Genomic DNA, 23,630 nt, shown 5'->3' with positions numbered 1-23,630 from the left:
TACTCCATACAAATAATAATTTATATATGTAAAAAATGTTCAAAACATCTTTTTGTTATATATATGTTATAAAATTAAATGAAATGATATTATATATAATTATAAATGAAAACAATAAAGTGAAAACATAAAAACACTATTTCTATGTTATTATTCTGAATTTTATAAATACAATTTTATGTCAATTATACATGAATGAATATATACGCAAGAACCACACATTAATATTCATATTAAAATTTACTAAATTACAATATATATATATATATATATATATATATATATATATATATATATATATATATAGGTTTAGGTTTTATGGAAAACAAAAAAACCCTAAAAATCATAAAAATATATAAAAAAAATACTTAGAGATCACAAAACTTTTTTTTGACTTTTTTTATCAAAAAATTCGCAGCTTTTAACATAAAATCGCTGAAAAAAATTTTGAAAAATTTTTTTTTTTACAAAAAAAAAATAAAATAAAAAAAATTGATGTTTTATTTTTTCATTCAGCGAAATTGTCAAAAAGGCTGCGATTTTTTGATAAAAAAATTAAAAAAAAAGTTTTGTAATGTCTATGTATTTTTTTTTATGCATTTTTATGATTTTTAGGGTTTTTTTGTTTTCCAAATAACCCTTCCCTATATATATATATATATATATATATATATATATATATATATATATATATATATAATAGAATAATAACATAAAAATGAATATACATGATTATTTATATGTTAATATTCACATTATAATTACTACAATATTATACATTTTAAATTCAAAACAGAATAATAACATAAAAATTATTAATACTTTATTTATTGTTTTCATTTGAACTTTTATATATATATATATATATATATATATATATATATATATATATATATATATATATATATATATATATATATATATATCAATTAGAATATCGAGTTTAACCCACTTTACTAATATATACAACTATTTATCATTTAGTATGTTTCTACACCATAACGACCAAATTCTAACATAACATATCCATATACATATATACAACCTAAATAATACATTATGATTCTGTAAGAATAATTCGTAGTGATTATGGATTGAAAGTTAAATATAATTCTAACAGAATTGATGATTATAATTTTTAATAGAATTGATGAATGTTGTGAACAAATACTTCTCCTGACAAACCGTTATCACATATTTATACAAATAATCATTTTTATGAACATGACTAACTCAGTTTTTTGGAAAAAAAATAGTTTCATCTCGTTATTCTCAGAAAAAATCACACAAAAACACGACTAAAAACCCTAAGAAAAAAGCAAGAGGTTCATCTCGTTATTCTCGGAAAAAATCACACATGCATTCCATGACAATCAATTTTTCATTTGTCTTCATAAACCCTAACAAAAACCCTAAAATTGTAACCTAAAACCATATTCATTTTCATTTTTAACAAAACATTTCAAATTAAAATCAAAAATTTCGTTATCCCAAAACATTCTATCAGAATTTGTTACCATAGTTGGCAATCAAAACCTAAAAAACTAAATAAATAATAAAATAGCATTCTGACAATGCACCTTGTGGTGGAGATACAGAATCATCGTCGTCTTCATCAAGATTCAACATTGTTGAAACGGTGTTCTTAACTTTTGACTTGAACGAACTTGCTCTTTTATTCCTCATTTCTCTAATGTTGATGGTCTCAGAAATCAACGAACAAACCTTCTCCATGAATGATTTTAATAATAATGTATGATTATATATAGTCGATCAACAGTTTGATCCGATTTAGAGTTTGATACGACAATATCTCTATTGATTTTTATCTTCCGATAGAAATGGTAGTGAGACAGATTATGCGAGATTCAGGGGATGATCGGATCAGTTATAAAAGGAGTGTGCTTGTTTCCTAATTAAATTGATGACGGAATGTACACAAATGCCCTTATACAATCGTTGACAACCATTTTCCTCATTTCAGTTTATTTTCTTTTTCTCATTTCTTTATTTATATATTCATTATTAAATTAATTAAGAATGATTAGTCCACAATCACTCCTACCACCACACAATAGTTAGCATCCACACTATAACCTAAGTATATATATATATATATATATATATATATATATATATATATATATAGAGAGAGAGAGAGAGAGAGATTAACATATACTCCTTCCATCTCATATCTATTATCCACTTTTAACTTTTCAATCAAACATCATTAACTAAGATTATTGTCAACCATCATCAAGATGGCGTTTTAATGATTATTTGATAATTAAACGCTTCAAAATAAAATAATTTTCAAGTTCAAATCCCATAAACTTCATACTTGAAGTGACATATCATTAGAACAGTTAAGATTTTTATCTTAAATAGACCATGATGTACCAAGTACATCCTAACATGTGTTTAATCACCTTTAAAAAAACTCATAAAAAATCATATTTTTTATATAATTCTTAAAAAAACAACTATATTAGTTTTTTTTTGTACCTTAAAATCTTTATATTTTTATTAATGTCTAATTTAAGGTTTTCTTACCTCAGAAAAATCCAACATATTTTCATTAAACTATTAGAAAACCTATTGGCTTTTTAGTATCTTAAAACCTATATATTTTCTGAAAATTTTTAATCTATGAAATTGTAACCAACAAACCTACCTTTAAGATCCAGTTACATAGTATTTATTATTGTTTTAGGTTTAGCGGTCGTAAAACTTTAAATTAAACAATTTCAAAAAATATATGGATTTTAACGTATTAAAAATTAATATATTGATTTTTTTTTTAAATAAAGTAAAATATATGGTTTTTTTGAAATTTACCTAAAAAATTTTAATAGATTTTCAAATGTATAGAAGTACATAATTATTGTAAATGTTTTGATTAAATGTCTCCAATATTATTTAACAATATAAACTTATGGTATTATTATTATTAATATTATTATTATTATTATTATTATTTTAATTATTATTATGAAAAGCAAATGGTTTATAAATAGTATACTTTTGGATTTTAGACTTTGTACATAATAGTTTTGGATATTGATAATTTTGGTCTATAAATAGAAAAATAAATTAAAAATGGTATCCATGTAATTTACAGAAAATTGATTTACATTTCTTTTATGTTTGAATCTTAGACTTTGGTCACAATACTTTTTTAGCTTGGCAGGTTTAGTCACTATGTACGAAATAGATTACAAAAGTTTTCCCTATAATTTACAGAAAAAATTTATATGCATTTGTTTTTATATAAATGGTACATGTGGTTAAATTGGTTACTTTTTGGTCCTTGTGTTTATAAAAATTAGAAAAATAATCATTCTCTAATAGAATAATTACAGATTATGCAACCCGCAAAAATGGACATAAGTAGACTGTTGATCGATGTCTCTAGTAAAACGAAAAGGAATCAATTTTTAGTTTAAAATAAAAACCATTTTTATCGATTGTTTATAAAGATTATTATTGCAAATAAATAAACCAAAACTATACGCAAAAATTTACAATCGTAAAATTGTTCAAATATATTTTTCATAAAATTGTTCAAATATATTTTTCATAAAATTGTGTATGAACGTGAAAATTCTACTAAAAAAATTAAGAAAAAGAAGAAAAGAGGCAGGACCGCGTAGTGATGGGCCGAACTCAAATGGTGGCAAAAATCATCATATATCTTTTACCACAAATACCTTTTTCAAAGTCAAAAAGATACTATGCGGCTACGCCTAGCATTTTTTTTTAAGTACTTTAAAAGCTACCAAATTATATATATATATATATATATATATATATATATATATATATATATATATATATATATATATATATATATATATATATGGTGAAGTTCAATAGAGAAACATAATTAACAAGGAACCAATGAACCAATCGTGAGCATCGAAAATGATAATGATCAACGGCCAAAGAAATAAATGTACAATTTTACATTGGACGCACACACACCGGATTATACCAAAAAATCTACCTCGTTACCAAAAATCTCACCTCTTTTTTTCGTTTAAAAATTTTTTTAGGCCACATTTTTTATCAAAAAAAAAATCGAATATACCGTTGTTCTCGATTTTCCGTCCTCTTTCCATAGAGATCCATGTTGATATATAAAAAACGAACTTTTTTTTCGAAAAAAAACTCAATTCATTTTGTTAGTTTTTTCAATATTTAAGTTTATTTTTATAAAAAAAATAATTATACCAAAAATATTAATTTTTTGTACTCTATTAATAAACATCAACATCGATAAAAAAAAATAAAAAAAAATAAAAAAACTCGAACAGTGTAGATTCACACTATGAATCTAAACTGTAAATATTTTAATTTTTAACATCCACAATGTGAAAAAGCTCGAACAGTTCAGATTCACATTCTCAATCTGACTTACTATTATGCACACTGTGAATCTGAGAAGGTTAACAAAAAAAAAAAAAAAAACTTGATCAGTGTAGATTCACACTGTGAATCTAAACTGTAAATATTTCAATTTTTAACATTCACAATGTGAAAAAGCTCCGATCAGTTCAGATTCACACTGTGAATCTGACTTACTATTATGCACATTGTGAATCTGAGAAGGTTCACAATATGAATCTGAACATGTTCACAGTGTGAATCTGAACTGAAATATCGTTTTTTTTACATGAATATGAATCTATGTTTAAAAAGTACAAAAAAACATGAATTTTGATACATTTTTTTAAATTTTTTCTATTAAAAAATAGACCTTAACTTTTCAACAAAGAAAATGAAGTGAGTTTTTTTCGAAAAAAAAAATTGTTTTTTATATATCAACATGGATCTCTTTGGAAAGAGGACGAAAAATCGTGAACAACGGTATACTCAGTTTTTTTTTCGATAAAAAACATAGCCTAAAAAAAATTTTAAACGAAAAAAAGGAAGTGAGTTTTTGTTATAATCCGGTGCATGTGCGTCCATTGTAAAAGTCTACAACCCTTCCTTTTGCCGTTGATCGCTTTAAATTTCGACGCTTTGGATTGGTTCTTTAGTTTCTTGATTAATAATGGTTCTCTATTGAAAATGGAACCGTAGTCATCCATTTTTGAAATAAAAAAAAATATTATTAAAATGCTAAATAAATGAAAATTTTCGAATTTCTTTTAAATATTATTTTCATCATTTAGATTATCCAAAAAAATATAAATATAAAAAAGTTACCGTTTTTTTCAAAATATACGTGAAATATTCTGATAAAATATTATAATGTAAATATTCAAATCAAAATTTTAGCATATTAGAATATTATAGTAGAATATTAAATTATAAATATTCAAACAATTCTAATAGAGTATTAAAATATTCTAATAAATCAAATAATTATATTTGAATATTTTAACATATCAAACAGTTTTAGTAGAATATAAAAATATTCTAACATTTTAAAAATTCGATTGAAATATTTATAATATAATATTCTATTAGAATATTTCACATATATTTTCGAAAAAAAAGGTAATTTTTTTTATTTTTTTTTATTTTTTTGGATAAATTAAATGATGAAAAATAATATTTAAAAAAAGAATTTTTGGATTTTTCCTTTTATTTTGTATTTTACTATTTTTTTTTTATTTTTTGATCCTTTAAGATGAATGGCTAGGATAGCATCTCATGTCTCACAAAATTAACATGGTGTCAAATGAACCAATATATATATATATATATATATATATATATATATATATATATATATATATATATATATATAAGGAAAGATATAGCATATTTCTACTGCTTTATCGTTTAGTTCTCAATTACTTTTAATAAACTAAACCCTTATAAGTTTCGTCTTTTGATTGAAATGGGTTGATGCACCGAATTTTATACTCATGGGGCTTGAGATTATGAGTTCGATCCCTTTAAACTAGCTCTAGTGGTGCCACATGTGATGAATTTTTCCCTGAAAATCCCTATGATGGTTGGGTTTACCATGTAAAGGAGCTCGAACTCAGGATGATCGTTGAAATATTATGAGTAGACTTCCGTTTAATTCATTTTCCATTTTCAAAAAATATATTGTTTAATAATTTTCAAAAAAACAAATAATTTTCAAAGAAAATTTTAAAGATAACTAACAATTCTAGCGATATTAAGTGTTTGAAAATATGCTCATTAACTTGTTCAAATTTATACCCGACAAATATTTTTAAGCCTTTTACTCTCTCTATTGCGAGACAATTTGTCACCTTCATCACTTGCGCCCGTCTCCTTTGCGTTTATTATCATCGACATCACCTTCATCACTAACGATCACCTCCTCCACCTCAATTATCGGCAAACACCTCTTCCACATTTATTTTAGGTTTTATATTTTTATCCATTTAAGAGAATGTATTTTGAATATTTTCAATTAAATATAAACAAATAAAATGAAATAGATAATTAAATAAAGTAAATTTTAGAAATAAATAATATATATAATAAACACAAAAAAAAAATCATAATAATCATTTTTTCCAAGGTTTTCTATAAAATAGTCGACAGAAAAATCCCCACACATCAATTACTTCCAAAAGAAAAAGATATGCGGGCAAAAATTAAAAAAGATATGCGGGCAAAATTAACGAGTTTAATTTTATTTTCATTCACAAGATGAATACCCAAACCCTTAGAGTTTTCGACAAACATGTTTTAAACGCAACAAAAAATGAGTTCCGGACACCATAAAATGAAATGTTTTCATTTGGAGGTGGTGCGAAGTATTTTTTTAAAATCATTTTTTTTTCTAAATTTAATGATTGTAGTTGGATTTAATTTTTCGTTTTATCTTTTTATTTATTAAAGTACTTCTTATCGTTTTACGATTTAATTACCTTTTGTTGTAATATTTTTATAATTAAATTTTATTTTTAATTTTGTGTTAATATTCTTTAAGATTTTAATTAATAAAAGTTTTATTAAAGAAAGTTGAGTTAGTTGGGAAAGATAAAAAAAAAAATGAATTCTTATATGTTGTGGGATAGATAGAAATAGAGTCATATGATATATTAAAAATATGAGGCAAATAGATTAGAAAAAATGAAAATATAAATACCTTCTAGGCTTCTACCCAAGATTGCCAAGATGAGGATCCTACGTAGGATCGTTTTTGAGTTTGCAAAATCGGGATCGAGATCCAAAGATGCCACAAAATAAAACATAAATTTAATTTATAAATTTAAAACATGAAAAATATTTCAAACATTCAAGTTTTCGATTAAAAGTTATAAAAAAAACTTCAAATATTAGTCATAAGTCACAACACAAATGATAAAGGGTAAAACACATAAAATGGTAAAAAAATAATAAAAATAATAAAAAACAAAAAAAAATAAATCAAGGGAATGTAGGATCGGATCGGATCCCGATCCTGCGATCCTACCACAAACATGATCCGTTTACTATCTGGCTCGTTTTTCATACTAATGATCGTACGATCGTACGATCCTACGATCTTGATCGCGATTTTAACAACCTTGCTTCTACTCTTATTGTTGTCATTTAATTGTGGTTTGCATAAAAAATAACTCTTGTAATATATATATATATATATATATATATATATATATATATATATATATATTAATTTGATGTTATACAAAACAGCTAAAAACTAATTAACTCACTAAAAATTGAACGACTCCCTATTTAATGTTGACTTTTGCATAAAAAATAATAATTGTAGAATACATATGATGATAATCATTATAAGTACATACTATTTTTGTCCTTGATATATTAATTGGCAATTTGGCATGAAAGTGAACTACTTACCATATTAATTATGTGTGTATTGATGATGACGAGTATAAGGTTTTAAGCATATAATAGTGCATCACAACAAAAATATATTTATTACTGGTCGGTAGACATATATACTATATTAGTTTATTAAAAAAAAGTAAAATATAAACATCTACATATTTAAAACTTTGAATTTAAGGAAAGTGAAAAATATTAAATTTATTTGAAATTAAATGCTCATTTCTCTTTTATATTTAAACAGATTATTTAAATAAATAAAAAAAAATAGCTTTTAGTTTAAGAAATTTGAAATTAAAGAAAAAGTTGTATTAATAAAATTGATATTTATTTATTATTATATTTATTACAATTATTACATTTAAGTACTACATGAAATTTAATAAAATAAAAAGTTACCATAAAATAACATATGTAAAATTTAATTTAAAATAACACAAAATAACATATGGCAAAAATAAATTGGAGTGTGACATGTGAAAAAAAAATTATTAGAGCAAATTTATAATATCAAATTGTTTAGTACTTAATATAAAATCTAAAATTGTTTAAAAAAAACTTTGTTATGATGGTTGTATAATTAAATTTCATTGTTCTAACTTTTTGTGCTTGTATGAATTAAATTTTAATGTTGTAAAACTAATTTATAAAAAAATTAAGTTTAAAAAACCAGTTTTTATAAACTTTAATTTTTTGTGCGGTCTATAGATTTTAAAAAACAAACTTTGCGGACGGTAAATGTTTACTCCACCATTTCTTCTTATATCTTTAAAAACAAACAAACAATGTTAGATATATAAACATTGTTTTATTATAAGAATAAATGTTTATTCATACAATGCTATTTTATACTTATTTTAAAGGCTAACATATATTTATTTTAATTTGGACAAAAAATTGTTATAAAACCATGGTTCTTTTTAGAACTAAAATATACAACATTTTATGTTAAAATAATATAAAATGATAATAATATAAAACATTATTGTATATTTTGATAAAATAAAATATCATTATAATAAGCATAAATTGTTAAAATAAAAATTGTTAAATAAATGAATTTTTAACATGAGCCGTGTAATGAGATAGCGACTTTCTAATAAAATAAAAAGAAAATCTTAAGAAAAATATTTATATTTTGGGTTTATTAACAATTAATTCATTACATTGTTTTTTTAACGAAAAAAATAAATAGAAACTAAATACTGACAATTGTTGTAACATCCTGATTCGTAGGTATGGAATTTCGGGGTTTTATGCTTATTATAGGATCTACTCGACGAGTTGGGAGGCCCGACTCGTCATGTAGAAACCAAGGAGGCCGCACAATTTTACAAATCTACTCGACGAGTTGCAGGGCTCAACTCGGCGAGTTGAGCTGAGTGAGAAAACTCTAATTTTTAGGGTTTGCACCCTATTTAAAGGACCTTAAGTCTTTTACCCCGCCTCCCTCATCACCTTATCACCAGAGACAAACCCTACTCAAGTTACCTTCCATCTTGAGAGTGTGTTAAGGCTAAGAGTGTGTGTTTTGGTGCATTCTTTGAAGAGTGAAGAGCTTAGAACAAGAAGGAGTCTATAGATCCGACATCCATTCAGTTGTAGCAGCCATTTGAAGGTAAAAAACCATTACCTTGATCACTTGTTTGTTATATCTCTCCAGTAGAGAGTTTATGGCCATTTCTAGCTTCTTCTTGAGTCATTGTTGGTTTAGCGCATGCTTTGAAGCTAAGACTTAAGATCTGGACACTATTAGGCCCTTTAGGCCTAAGGACTCAAGCTTTATCAAGCTTTAGATCACCACTGTGCTGGGCTGAAGTGGGTGACACGCAGCTAGCTAGAGGTCAAACTCCTGACAGTACTCTCACTGGTCCGGAAATCATTCGTGAAACTACGGAGAATATCGTACAAATTCGGGAGCGACTTAAAGCTTCCAGAGATAGAGAAAAGCTACGCTGACAAAAGAAGAAAACCTTTGGAATTCCAGGTTGGTGACCGCGTCTTGTTGAAGGTCTCACCCTGGAAGGGCATGATACGCTTCAGAAAGCGTGACAAGCTGAATCCAAGGTACATAGGACCATTCGAGATTCTTGCTAGAATCGGTCTATTAGCTTACAAACTCTGACTACCCCAAGAACCAAGTAACATACATCCTACTTTCCACGTCTCTAACTTGAAAAAGTGTTTATCCGACGAGACTCTTGTTATCCCACTCGATGAGATCGAGGTAAACGAGAATCTCAACTTCGTGGAAGAACCCGTAGAGATTTTAGACAGGGAAGTAAAGAGAACCAAACAAAGTCGTATCCCGATAGTGAAGGTTCGCTGGAATGCAAAGCGGGCACCGAAATTCACATGGGAGCGGGAGGATCAAATGCAACAGAAGTATCCACATATTTTTCCCTAGTCCTTCTGTATCTCTTTAATCCAAATTTCGGGACGAAATTCTCTCTAACGGGGGGAAAATGTAACATCCCGTTATTTTTCTATCTTGTAAAGCCAATCAATTCAATCAAAAGTCATACTTGTTCCTGTTAACTCTTAGCTATGTTAAGGGTCTGTTTGAGAGTTCTAAGCCTAGTACACTCAAGGATTGTGTGTTAGGAAGTATTAACTTGAGATCATTGAGTTGCAATTGAGCCGGAAACATCTTCACAAGGAGTTCACGGCCGCAAACTAGGGTTCACGGTCGTGAACCCATGTTGGTCGTGAACCCCTCTTCATATATAAGGTGTTCCTTCATTATTTCTTAATTTCTCACATCTTCAAGTCTAGAACTCTCAAAACTCTCTCAAGTATCATCAAGAACACTCTTCTTTCTCTTCAAAATCGTAAGTGATTCATCCCTTGTTACTTGATATCCTTCTTATTCACCAGAAACTCTTTGATTTCATCCATGAATTCAACACTTTTGGTTTAGATATTCAAATCATCATCTTTTTCACCAAGAACGCACATTTGTTCTTGGGCCGTAAACTCCTTAAAGGCTTCCAAAACGTGAGTATCTCTTCTATCATCTTGTTATACATTAGAAACACTTGATTCCAACCAAGAAACAAACACCCAAATGCACGATCTTCAAGAGTTTACGGCCGTGAACCCTTCATCCATGGCCGTGAACCCTTTATAGGAGCAAGTCTTGGCCATAAACCCTTCATGAGAACAAGTCTTGGCCGTAAACACTTCATGTGTGTGGCTGTAAACACCTCTATGGCCGTAAACACTTATAGTGTGGCCGTGAACACCCTTCCATTAATCATATGTGATTGTAACACTTCATTTCAAATGTTTCCTAGCACCTAAGGTTGTTTACCTTACATGATTAATTGTTATATACACTAATTATACACATATATGTGTCATTATATGCTTAATAGGATCCGTTTGTGCTCAAGACTTCACTTGGCACTCTTAGCCTCCTATATCGATCTTTCATTCGAATCACTCACTACAGGTGAGTTCATACCCCCGTATTTTCATAGTTTTTACTGATTTAAGGGGGGAATACAAGTCTAACACAAAGATTTTGTGTTATAAACAAATGGTTTCAAATATCTTATCAAAATGGATTTCAGTGTTCATCAAATCAAATGGTTTCAAAGATTGTGTTAAAATGTCATAAAGTTACCAAATGTATTTCAAAATGTTAAATTCTTTAAATGATTTTATAAACTTATGTTTTCCCCAAAAAAAATCATATTTGTATATATATATATATATATATATATATATATATATATATATATATATATATATATATATATATATATATATATATATATATAAGATTTAAAAGGCTTAGGACTGATATTTCACTTTGGTTCCTTTTCCTTGTTTGGATGTGGGATTATAAGTATCTGTTATTTGTCCGAATCTCATTTAAATTTTACTTATATATATTTGTATATGTATATAAATATAAAAGTTATTTCATTCAGTTCAAATACCTTTTGTAACATGTTGAGCAAGGGGTTGCATTCCAGAACAGTTAGTATCAATTCAGAAAGTACATATAAATTATAATAGGTATAATTTATGATTCATAGAACATTAATTCACGATTCAATTATACTAAAGTACACTGTTTTACAAGAACAAGGGTTTAATTCAAAACTAAACAAGAGTAAACATCTTTCATATACTAATTCAGGGGCACACTATCAATCATTCATTTCAGAATGATTGGGTTTTCATAACTATTATACATGTAACGTCTATATGCTTTTTATGAGTCATTTGATTCAGGTTGTTTAGTTCATTTAAACAACATAGTTAAAGTCCTGACATTATAACTAGAATCTTCAGTCGGGGATCGAAACAATGTGTGTATATATCTATATTGGGATTGACAACCCCGCACTCAGACTGCTAGCTACAGTCATGCATACACGCCTACGAGTGACAGTTGTTATCAACAGTTTTTGATGCCTTCAAAGCGTTGGGTCAGACCATCTAGTCTCAGTATGGTTATAATAACTCATTAAAAAGATATTAACAATACGTTAGTGTATAATTAGCTAAACATAAGTACATTTTCAAAGTACTAGTTTACAAAATACAATTTACAGTATTATATTACAGTTTACAATAACAGCTGGTGGAACCAGGCACACTCACAGTTACAAGTTTTACATAAAGGAATACAAATACAGAACATTGTTTTACAAACAGAACGGTTTTATGATATTAAAACTACTTTTCATATACAACAGAAAATATAGGATTTTCTGGAACAGTTTACATATTCAAGAAACAGAAAACATTCATTCAAACATAAATACTTATGCACTCACTCAACTTTATGTTGATACTCTCTTTTCAAATTACTTGTATTCTCAGGGAATCAGTAGACAGGTACTCCCCGAGCTTTTGAGAAGATGGAGTTATTTTGAGTCATGTCTTCTTCTTTTGTATAACTATTTTGGTTTCAATATACAATGATTGAACACATGTAAATACTTATACTTTTTAAATACAATGGTTGTTTGTACTTTGATTACTATGATGCATGTGTTGTGATACTACAAATGAAGTCATCCACCCCCGAACGTTTCCGCCGTCTGGTTTGGGGGTGTGACACTTTGTCCAATCTTCATGCCTTAAACCCCTTGTTGAGCCTTGTTTTGGAAAAGTTAGCCCTAAATGTCGTGCATGGAAGTAAAGCTTTCAGCTTTACGTGGTATCTCAGCCCTAGAAGGCTAGATCTAGAGTTTGGGGCCTTAGTCTCGCTTAAAAGCCTCTAAATGAGAGAAAGGGCTGAAGGAACTCGACGAGTTGGTTAGGGTTTTCCCCGATATTCTGTACAATGTGCAAACTCGACGAGTTGGTGAGACAACTCGGCGAGTTGAATCGAATTTTCCCGATTTTCTAAGAACAGAAGGAACTCGACGAGTAGCATAGTTGCACTCGACGAGTTGAGTCAACATGGACTGTTGACTTGAGTGTTGACTTCCGTTGCCTTTTTACGGTTTGGTCAAATTGTGTACTTTGGAGACCATGGAGGGGTAAAATGGTCTTTCACCCTTTCTGAGAATTAGTAAAGGAGTTAGCATAACATCTTTGGGAGTTGTTAATGCAAATTGTTAATTAGAGATGATTGTGATATATGTAGTCGGAGTCTAGACTGACAGTTTGAGTATGAGACATACTTGCTTTACTTACGAGGTGAGTCTTCTCACTATACGTACCTGAGTGGCATTTACTGTGCGACCGAAGGGTCTTATTTGAGTACTGACCGGAGGGTCTTATGTGCTTATATTGAGATATGTTATATTATGCATTTTGTCGTTGTGATTTATGTTGTGTATTATTCTGTGATTTTATTGAGATATGACCAGAGGGTCCAAACCGAGTCTTGAGACCGGAGGGTCTTCACTGAGATACATGACTGGAGGGTACAACCGAGCTGTGAGACCGGAGGGTCTTCACTGAGACACATGACCGGAGGGTCCTTATCGAGATATAGCAATGGGAGACTAATTATTTGCGTGTGGTATTTTGGGGAACTCACTAAGTTGTGTGCTTACAGTGTTGTGTGAAATGTGTTTCAGGTACTTCTCAGGATCGTGGGAAGGCGTTGGCATGATTGTACACACCAACTTATTGTTTTATGTTTTGAGGATTCTGGGATATGTGACAAACAATTTGTGGTTGTGTTTTGAAACAATTATAATTTGAGTACGAGATGTTTAAACTGTGTTTTTTGTGGGTTTAAAAATGAAAATTTTATTTGAAAATTTGGAGAGTGTTACAATTGTTTAAAAAAAAAGACAAGGAAATCAGCAATATTGCTTACACATTTGAGAATTTAGTAAGCAGTTTTTATTTTTATTTGGTAATTATTAGAAAAATCCAAATATTGTTGGCTTATTAACAACAAAAACATAATTTTTTTAAAATAAAAAATGTAGATTTACAATCTTACTCTAAATAATGTCCTATGTCAAAAAAGATAGATAACTTCATTGTACTAAAATATATAAGATTGTGGTATGATAACACCTTCTATCAGACAAAATAGAATACAATAACATTACGATAGGATGTATTTTATGTCACAAAAAAATGCATTTAACAATAATAAAACAATATTGTTCGTTAAACCGATAGAATATACAATAAAATTACATCAAGATAATACTCTAATATAACACTCTTTGTCATCTCTACCAGTGAGAGTTGTAGAGACCCAAAAAAAATTGGATAGGGGCAAAAGATTTCATAGGTTAAGACTATCTCCAACCCACTTCCATTTTTCCCTAAAAAATGAAGTAAAAAATATGGTAAATAGTGTTTCATTTCCAACCTTACTCTATTTTTTATCCAATTTTTACCCCTTAAAAGTATATTCCATTCTTTTAACTTATATAAATTGTCAAACACACCCCTTCCATTAATTTGGTTTTAACAAATATATAATCTATATTTTTTTCATTACAATAATATTAAATAAACAAGATTATATTTATAACACTTAATTATAAGCTTTTGTAAAATACGTTTGTGTTTTAAAATTTCAATATATATTTAAATTTTAATATGAATTTGATAAACAAAAACAAACTTTATATTTATAATTAATTAATATAATTTAATATATAACACAATATTATAAGTATTAAATATTACATTTAAATTATAATTAGTAGATAAAAAACCGGAAATATATAAATAGGTAAAAAAAATAGACTAAAATCGATAATTCAAAGTTCATCCACATTTTAAGGGAAATGAATAGTATAATGGTGTTATACTATTCATTTCATCCAAAATGGGGGAATAAATGGGATCAGGTTGGAGAGGAATAAGGATAGAACTAGGGGAAATAATGAAAAATTGGAGTTGGTTGGAGATGCTCTAAGTGGTTTTTCATATACAATTTGGATCAACTTGGTTTTGACATATTGTTTTGCCAATTGTAGAAATAATTTATATCATTCAAATATTTGGTCTTTATACTTATAAAAAGTAAAAAACAACTCCAAGATAAATTAAGATAGATGCAATGCACAGATACAAATCAAAATGAAAATGAAAATATGTTTGTTATATAAGAGGTGATGTAACATTTGCAGTTCTAAATCCCGCGTAGCCACTACAAGTGAAACAAAGTTAAAAGTGAACAAGTGGTGTTTTTATAGTAGTTTATAAAAAAGGAGGTGTGAAATCCTCATACCCCACATCCGAAAAAAAGTTATTAGCATCTCTTATATAAGGGATAATGACTTGATAGGGTAAGATACTTTTTGAAATGTACACATTTACTCCTTATTCTTTTTTTTGTAAAATAAACCCTTATACTTTATTAATATGTACACATTAGGTCCTTTTCACCGGATTCTACAAGTTTTGCTGACGTAGAAGGGTTTATCTTACAAAAAAAAAGAATAAGGACTAAATGTGTACATTTCAAAAAGTATCTTACCCTATCAAGTCATTTTCCCTTTCTTTTATTTTGTTGAAATGAAATACTCAGGTGGCATCCACATATCCACAACGAGATTTTTCCAACTTTTATTCATCATGAAAAAGAGGGAGAACCCCGATCTCCGGCGACTCCTTTGTGTGTTCCTACACATCACTGGTAGCAAGGAGGAATGATGGAAAAAACAACAAGGTCGAAGGGGGAGGCAGAAGGAAGTAGAGACGGTAGTTGGCGGCGAGGAGCTGCTTTGGTAGCCCCCTCGTCGATTCTTTCTTCTTTTTCTGGCAACATATCTCAAAGATGGAGGCAAAGAGAGACAGATCGGAGAAACACAACAGGTAAAGGGTGTTTGGCTGTTGATGTTCGACCGGAAGGAAGAGAGACGAGAAAGAGAAGGGTCGCCGCCCTTTTCTTGTTGCTGGAGGATCACTCACCTCCGGTGACTAAGCTAATTAATTGCTATTTAGTGCCACTTGTGCTTCCACATCAGTAAAAGCTATAGAATCCGGTGAAAATGACATAATGTGTACATATTAATAAAGTATAAGGGTTTATTTTACAAAAAAAGAATAAGGAATAAATGTGTACAATTCAAAAAATATCTTACTCTATCAAGTCATTTTCCCTAAAAGAAAATTCGTATATGACCGGTATACCGGGTATAGCCGGTCACAAGGATTGCATTGTTACAAAAAATAAAGTATAAGGGTTTATTTTACAAAAAAAGGAATAAGGACTAAATGTGTACATTTCAAAAAGTATCTTACCCTATCAAGTCATTATCCCCTTATATAATCAAGAGAAGTGCCACTATTCAACTTTACCACTTGAAACCAAGAATTATACAAACTAAATCAAGAGAAGTACCACTATTCAACTTCACCACTTGAAACCAAGATTTATACTGTTTGGACATATATGTTAGAGAGAAAAATGGAAGTCTTTGTTATTAAAATAAATTTTTAACACTAATTATTTTTATTTTGTGGGGCAGGTGCCTGTATTGCCCCAATGTGAGTATTATTTTAATTATCTTACGATTTTTATCGTCTAACATATAATATTGCATCATTATAATCGACTAACATTTTTTTTTAAATAATGTATTATCTTAGTGTAATGTTATTATATTCTCTTAGTCTTACGGACGGTGCTAACTTGTTGTAATCTTATATATTATATATGTTTGACATATGATATTCTTGCGAATATAATTATCTTTTTTATCGTTTTCTGATCAAAGTTTTAATCTCATCAGTAAGACAAAGGTCATGTTCGGCAAAAATAGTTGGTAGCGGGTAGGTTCTAGCTGATAGCGTTTTGTTAAACGCTACATGAAATACCATTTGGATTTCGAGCGTTTTATTTAAATTAAACACTAAAAGTTTATAGTGTCAAACAAAGTTTTCTGTTTAAAACGAAACATTTTGTCAAACGCTAGAAGCTTTCAAACGCTTCGTACCGAGCACGCCCAAAACTCTCTGTCAGACAAACATAATACAAATAACATAGCAGTAACATAACATTCTTTGTCAGACAAAAAAATACATTAAGATTGTAGTACGATTAAGATCTATCATTTTTGTTAAAAAAAAGTCATATTTTACGATAAAGATCTTTGTCCTTTTTGTTAAAAAAATCATGATTTTATCGTTATTAAACCCAAAATATAGTAGGGAAACTTCTTTGATTAAAAACAAAAATTAATAACTAAAATCTCAAATATGTAAATGATTGTCGGTTTTTTGTCATTATTTGTAAACAAGTGTCAATATTTTGTCATTTCTTTAAACAATTGCCGATATTTTATTATTTTCTGTTCAAAAATATAAAACAATGGCTTAATCATTAATAGACCCAAAATATAAAGATTTTTATGAAAATTTCTCTAAATTAAAACATAGTTATATATTTTGTCTAAGATATCATTTTCATCACATAATTTAAGGAGAAAAAAATGAAAACATGGTTTTATAGACAATCATTCTAAGATTTTTTTGTAATTACAGTGTTAGATTGATACCATTTGCACAATCACATATTTAAATCGAAGCTTTGTCACACAAGTTATGAAATTAACATGGCCTACAACCAAAACCTTATAATAAATGTGATACTTCGTGATTTCATCCCTATTCTCATAAATGAATAGTTTTAATCTTCTTTTTCCAAGTGTCACTCTAATACAATTCCTCATTAATATTATGTCATGTGTCATGTAGATATATTAGGCAACCTATTTCAAAATTCAAATTTATATTTTCTAATTATATGTTAAATTTGAAATTATAATAACATTAAAAATTTGATATATCTTTTAATTAATAATTTATTTAAAATAATTGATTAATAATTATAATTTTTTATTATCAAATTTTAATTAATTTTATAACTCATGGTTCCCACGGGCCGCGAGTTATAAACTGGTTAAAGAATAAATAGTTGATCATTTTTCGTCATGAAAAAAATATTGATAACGTCTCACTTTGGTTTGCAGCTTTTGCCTCAAAAATGACGTAATCATTAAACTTGAAAAAAGTCGACGTTAATTGCGGCGGGAATCAAGTTTTTTGCTTCAAACATAATCATTTTCTTATAATAAATAAAATAAAGAGTAACTTACAGTTTTAGTCCCTGTGTTATATATCTTTCTATATGTTTGGTCTTAGCTTTGAAATTACATCATTGATTCTCATGGTTGGCAAATCCATCGGATATAGTCCTCAAGGCAGTTACTCCCAAGATTCTAAATAAGGCTAGGCGGTAATTTGACGGCAATAAGGCAATGTCAAATCTCAAACATTTACGATTTGTGGCGAGCCACGTTATTTGTAAGATGTGGCTTAAGGATGCAACTATTTTTATAATAATTAAGATATATATATATATATATATATATATATATATATATATATATATATATATAAAGGTTAGATTAAATTGAGAACACTTTTTTATGTGAGAACATAAGGACTAATTTTAGCCATTAGATTTGTTGTATTTAAGGGTGAAGATTAAGTATTCATAATTTATATGTATTCTAATGTGTTTTGTTAATAAAGGTAATATTCAACAGTGATTTTAGCTCTTTAATGAGATATATGTAACATCCGATATTCATAAAAAAGGTAATACTATCAAATTACCAACTGTTCCCGGTAAACCCTCGCGGAAATATCTACCCAAATCGTTCCCATTTGGGTGAATCGATCTTCACAGAATCTTCAAAAAAATTGCCAAGATATTAGGTTAATCGTTTTATCTTATAAAATTCAAGCGATATGAGGTGGACGAGAGCACAGAGCTTGAGAAAAAGTCCAAGAATGATGGAAGCGGGTTTTCAATCAAAGTTTACTAATACGGCTAACAATGCTATCAATCTTGAAGAAGAAGAAGTCTTGTACATTGAATCAGGTAAGATAAAGATTAAATTTTTGGTTTTTGATCTACGATCGGAATTAGGGCTTTTGTTTTAGGGTTTTATGAGGAATTAGGATGTTTTGGTTGTTTGTCGGTAAATTCGAAGTTTTTTGTGTAACAAGTAGTTGGTACTGAATGTATTTTGTGTTGTTAAAGTATGTTTACTTTTATGGAAATTTTATGTTGCTGTTTTGTGATATGATCTAAGGTTCTGTTTTGTTTGAATGCGTATTTAAATGTGAGTCAAGAGTATGTGATAGAGTGTTTGATTAATATGTGAACGTTAGTGTGATTTAAGTTTGAAAAAAAGAGTACATAAAACCTTAAATGGTATATGTTTACTCTAAATTGCTTCCAATTTATAAATTATGTTACATGATTAAGATTGAAATATGTATTCCTGTTAGGCGCATAACTCTGTATTGGAAAATAAAAATTGTAATAATATAGATGCGTTTATGTAATTGTTATGTAGGAGTTAGTAATCTGTGTTGTTTAATGATGGTAATACTCAATTTGCGGAGTTATGTTGATGCTTTAATGAATGTGTATTCATGGTCGAATGTGTGTAATCATGCATAAAAATTCAACATTAAATCAATGTAGGAGCGTATGGTATTACTTCTAGGGCCATAGTTTGATATTGTAAATTAATAAGTTAAGCAATGTATATGCGTGTATGAATGGGTGAAGGAGTAGTGGTGAATATGATATTTTTTGTTTTTTTCTGGTGACTTAATGAATGTGGAAGTGAATGAGAAATCTGTAATGAATGTGTATTCATTTGTGAATATGTGAATTAGTGATTGTCTAGTTTGTTATGATTACATGAATTCATGGATAAATTGGGTGTATACAAATTGTATTGATTAATTTGTTATGAATGTGTATTCATTTCTGAATATTTTTGTAAGTTAATGTTTATTCTGTTATGATTACAATAATTCATGGATAAATCTGTTCATAAAATTTGTAAAATGTAAGAATGATTAAGTGATTTTCTAGTGTGTTATGATTACATGAATTCATGGATAAATTGGGTGTATACAAATTGTATTGATTATTTTGTTATGAATGTGTATTCATTTCTGAATATGTGAGTAAGTAAATGTTTATTCTGTTATGATTAAAATAATTCATGGATAAATATGTTCATAAAATTTGGAAAATGTAAGAATGATTATTTTGATAACAATATACAGGGTCATCTAGCGTACGTGTAGTTGAAGGAAAGAATTCTATGATGAATGCAGGGAAGAAAGCGGTAGCTAGTAGGGGATGAAAACTAGAATTACCCAAAAAGAAAAACAATGTAAAGTCATATAAGAATGACACAAGTGATGATGATTTTGTTGAGAGGAAAAATAAGATGGATTATGAAAAGAATGAAAAGAAAATGAAAAGGAAAAGAGTTGACAAGAGTGTTAAGGATAAAAAGGTTAAGGTGAAAGGGAAAAAAGTAATTAGATCTCAAGAAAAATGTAAATAAGGGAAGGTAGGAACTGAATTTCAAAGGTTGAGTACTCGTATGTCTCCGAATTCATTGTATCTAGCCATTAAAAGTTTGTCAAAAAATCAGAGAGAAATGGTACGCAATATGGGTTTTGGATCTTTTCTGGGAATGAAGATTGACACACTACCTGGAAAGATGACATATTTTGTTGTCGATAGCTTCTCAACAAGTTCTTGCTCCATAAGGGTTAAAAATGGTGAAGTGGCCATAACAAACGAGACAGTGGAAGCTATGTTTGGACTTCCGTATAAGGGTTTGGATTTTAACACACTAGATGAATGTGATGAGAATGATCCTTTGCTTGAAGCTTGGAAAGGACAATATGGGAAGGGAAATTATTATAATGGGAACTATTTGAAAAATATAAGGAAAACAAATGTTGCGGATGAGATGTTTAAGCTGAATTTTTTGACGTTATTCATTAACACTTTTGCTGAAACAGAGACAATGGGGTCTTGTAGAATTAATTTTATTGAGAAGTTAATTCAATGATAAGATGTGTCAAGGATTAACCGGTGTGAGTACATAGTAAACTGTTTAGAAAAAAGCAAGAATAAATGGAGGCCAAACGACAAAAACTGCTACTTCAAAGGACCTGTTGCGTTACTAATGGTATGATATTCAACATTAATTTAATCTGTCAAATTCTGTTATCATTAAAATTTAATTTTAATGGAAAAATTATTGAATATAATTGTGCAGATGGCGTATGCAGACAGAGTGATATGTGAAGATGTAAATTTGCAAAGGCTTAGGCCCTTCATCACAGAAATTGATTCAGAGCACCTAAGAGTTTTAGAAGAATATGAAGTAAGCAGGGGTGTATTTGGAAATCTAAGTTTAAGGGAAAATATGGATGGTGTGTTTTATGATGAGATGATGAATCAAGATCATTTAAAAGATAGATCAGTTGAGGTAAATAGATTTTATAATAAATATAATAATAATAGTATTTATTTTATGTTAATGATTGTTAATTGTATAGTATTAAAAAATATTAGAGTGTTAAAATAACATTTCATTGATTTATTATTGTAGGAGAGTTGTGGGATTATTGAAAGTATGGTAGGAAGGTTGGTTGAGCAGAAAAAGGTTGTAGAGGCAAGTAGTTTGATGTGTATGGAAATGCATCCGAATAATGATAAGATTAAGGCAGTGATTAAGAAGGTTGTTGACATGTTTAATGGGACAACACTAAAAGCTTTAATTGCTGATGGGCATGAAGATAGAATGGAGGTTGATGGTACGAGTGTGAATGCAACAGAAGGAGAAAAATCAGCTGAGGATATGAACCTAATGATTACCAATTTGACCAACAAGATGGGGAAGGATTTACTTAGTGGACCAAAAGTTTATTCTGATTCAAATGTGGATGCTTCAGATCAGGGAATGGAAGGAATGTCCCCAACAATTGTGAAGCCAACTGGTATGTGCAATGATAAGGTTCTGTTTGAGCATCAGGGTGGTTCACATCAACAGAATATAGGAATGAAAGTTGTAATGTACAATGGGAATTCTAGTTTTGATTCTCCTTGTATATTAACACCTGGTTGGATAAAGCAAGCTGATGAAATAGAAAGAAACAGCTCTAAAAATAGTATTATGTTTAATAATGATTGTGCATCGTTTGAAGCTAGACTGAATGAATGTGCAGATGAGATGAAAACTTCGAAACATAATGAAGGTAAAGATGATGCAATTGTTGAACAGGATTGTCCTAAAAGGACAAAGAGAAATGTTGAAGATGTAGTAGGGATTAAAATGAGAGAAAAAGAGAAATGAAGAATGGACCTACATTGAAGTCACCTTTTATACAAAGAGTTGTGAACTTGAAAGATTTAGTTGAGCAAAAAGAAATTCTGGTTGCACAAGCTATTATTGGATTAGGAATGGATAAAAGGTGTATTTGAATACGTTTTTATTTGTTTTTTTTATGATTAATGTTGTGTAAAATATATGATGTATACAACCGTGACAAATGCAGGGAGCTCGTATGGGAATCAAAAGAAGGGTTTGGAATGCATCTAGAATATGCCAGAACTATTGCAGCAAAAGTGAATATTCATTCAAATGTAATAGACTGTTGGAGTGTTCTACTAAACAAATTGGAAGAGAGTAAGACAGAGTCGTCATATTCTGGACTTTTTTTTACAACAGGCACACTGGTATGGTTTATTTTATAAAATATAATAACAGTTTTTTAAAAATTTTATGTTACTTATTGTGTTGTTTAAATGTAATGTCCAGCGTGAATCAATGTATGATGAAATGGTGAACGAAGATGTAAGATACAAGGAGTTTGAAGTTATGGTCTCCTCATCAATTGAAGATCTTACAACTGATTCCGAGCTAAAAAACGTCGATTTGGTAATAAAAATATTTTTATTAACATGTTTAATATTACATTTATTTGTTTTTGTTATTAAATGTTATATTTTGATTAAAATGTTGTAGGTTTTCTTCCCCATTGTTGATGGGAATTACTACCTGATATGTTTTAACCTTAAAAGTTTTTCAATTTTGATAATTGATCAAAGGAGATTGGTGGGAACAGTTGAGTCCGTCTATGGGAACATACCCCGTGTGCTGGTAAGTATGAAAATAAGATCATTAATGTTAATATATGTTTGTGATTATGTAAATGGTTAATACAATTTGTGTTACATAATTAATGAGTGTCATTAACGATATGGTAACAACAAAAAAATTTCTGCCGTTTTCTAAATGATGTATGTAAGAAGAAGGTGAAGACTCTGATGACAAGGAATGTGGTGGTGTTGAAAATGAAGTATCAAGCATACAACCGTTCAAATGATGGTGGAATCTACCTTATGCGACATATGGAGAGTTATATGGGGGATCAAACATCAAAGTGGGATTGTGGGCTAGCTGTGGATTTAAAAACACAAGATATGTATTTACAGAAGTTAAGGTACAAGTATTTGGTGAGGTTGCTTTTGTCTGATCATAATATTTTGAAGT

Source organism: Lactuca virosa, chromosome 5 (genome assembly GCF_052849685.1).
Source record: "Lactuca virosa cultivar CGN04683 chromosome 5, Lactuca_virosa_CGN04683_v6, whole genome shotgun sequence".
Classification (NCBI taxonomy): Eukaryota; Viridiplantae; Streptophyta; class Magnoliopsida; order Asterales; family Asteraceae; genus Lactuca; species Lactuca virosa.
The sequence above is the reverse complement of the archived record's forward strand: the minus strand, read 5'-3'. Positions refer to the sequence as shown.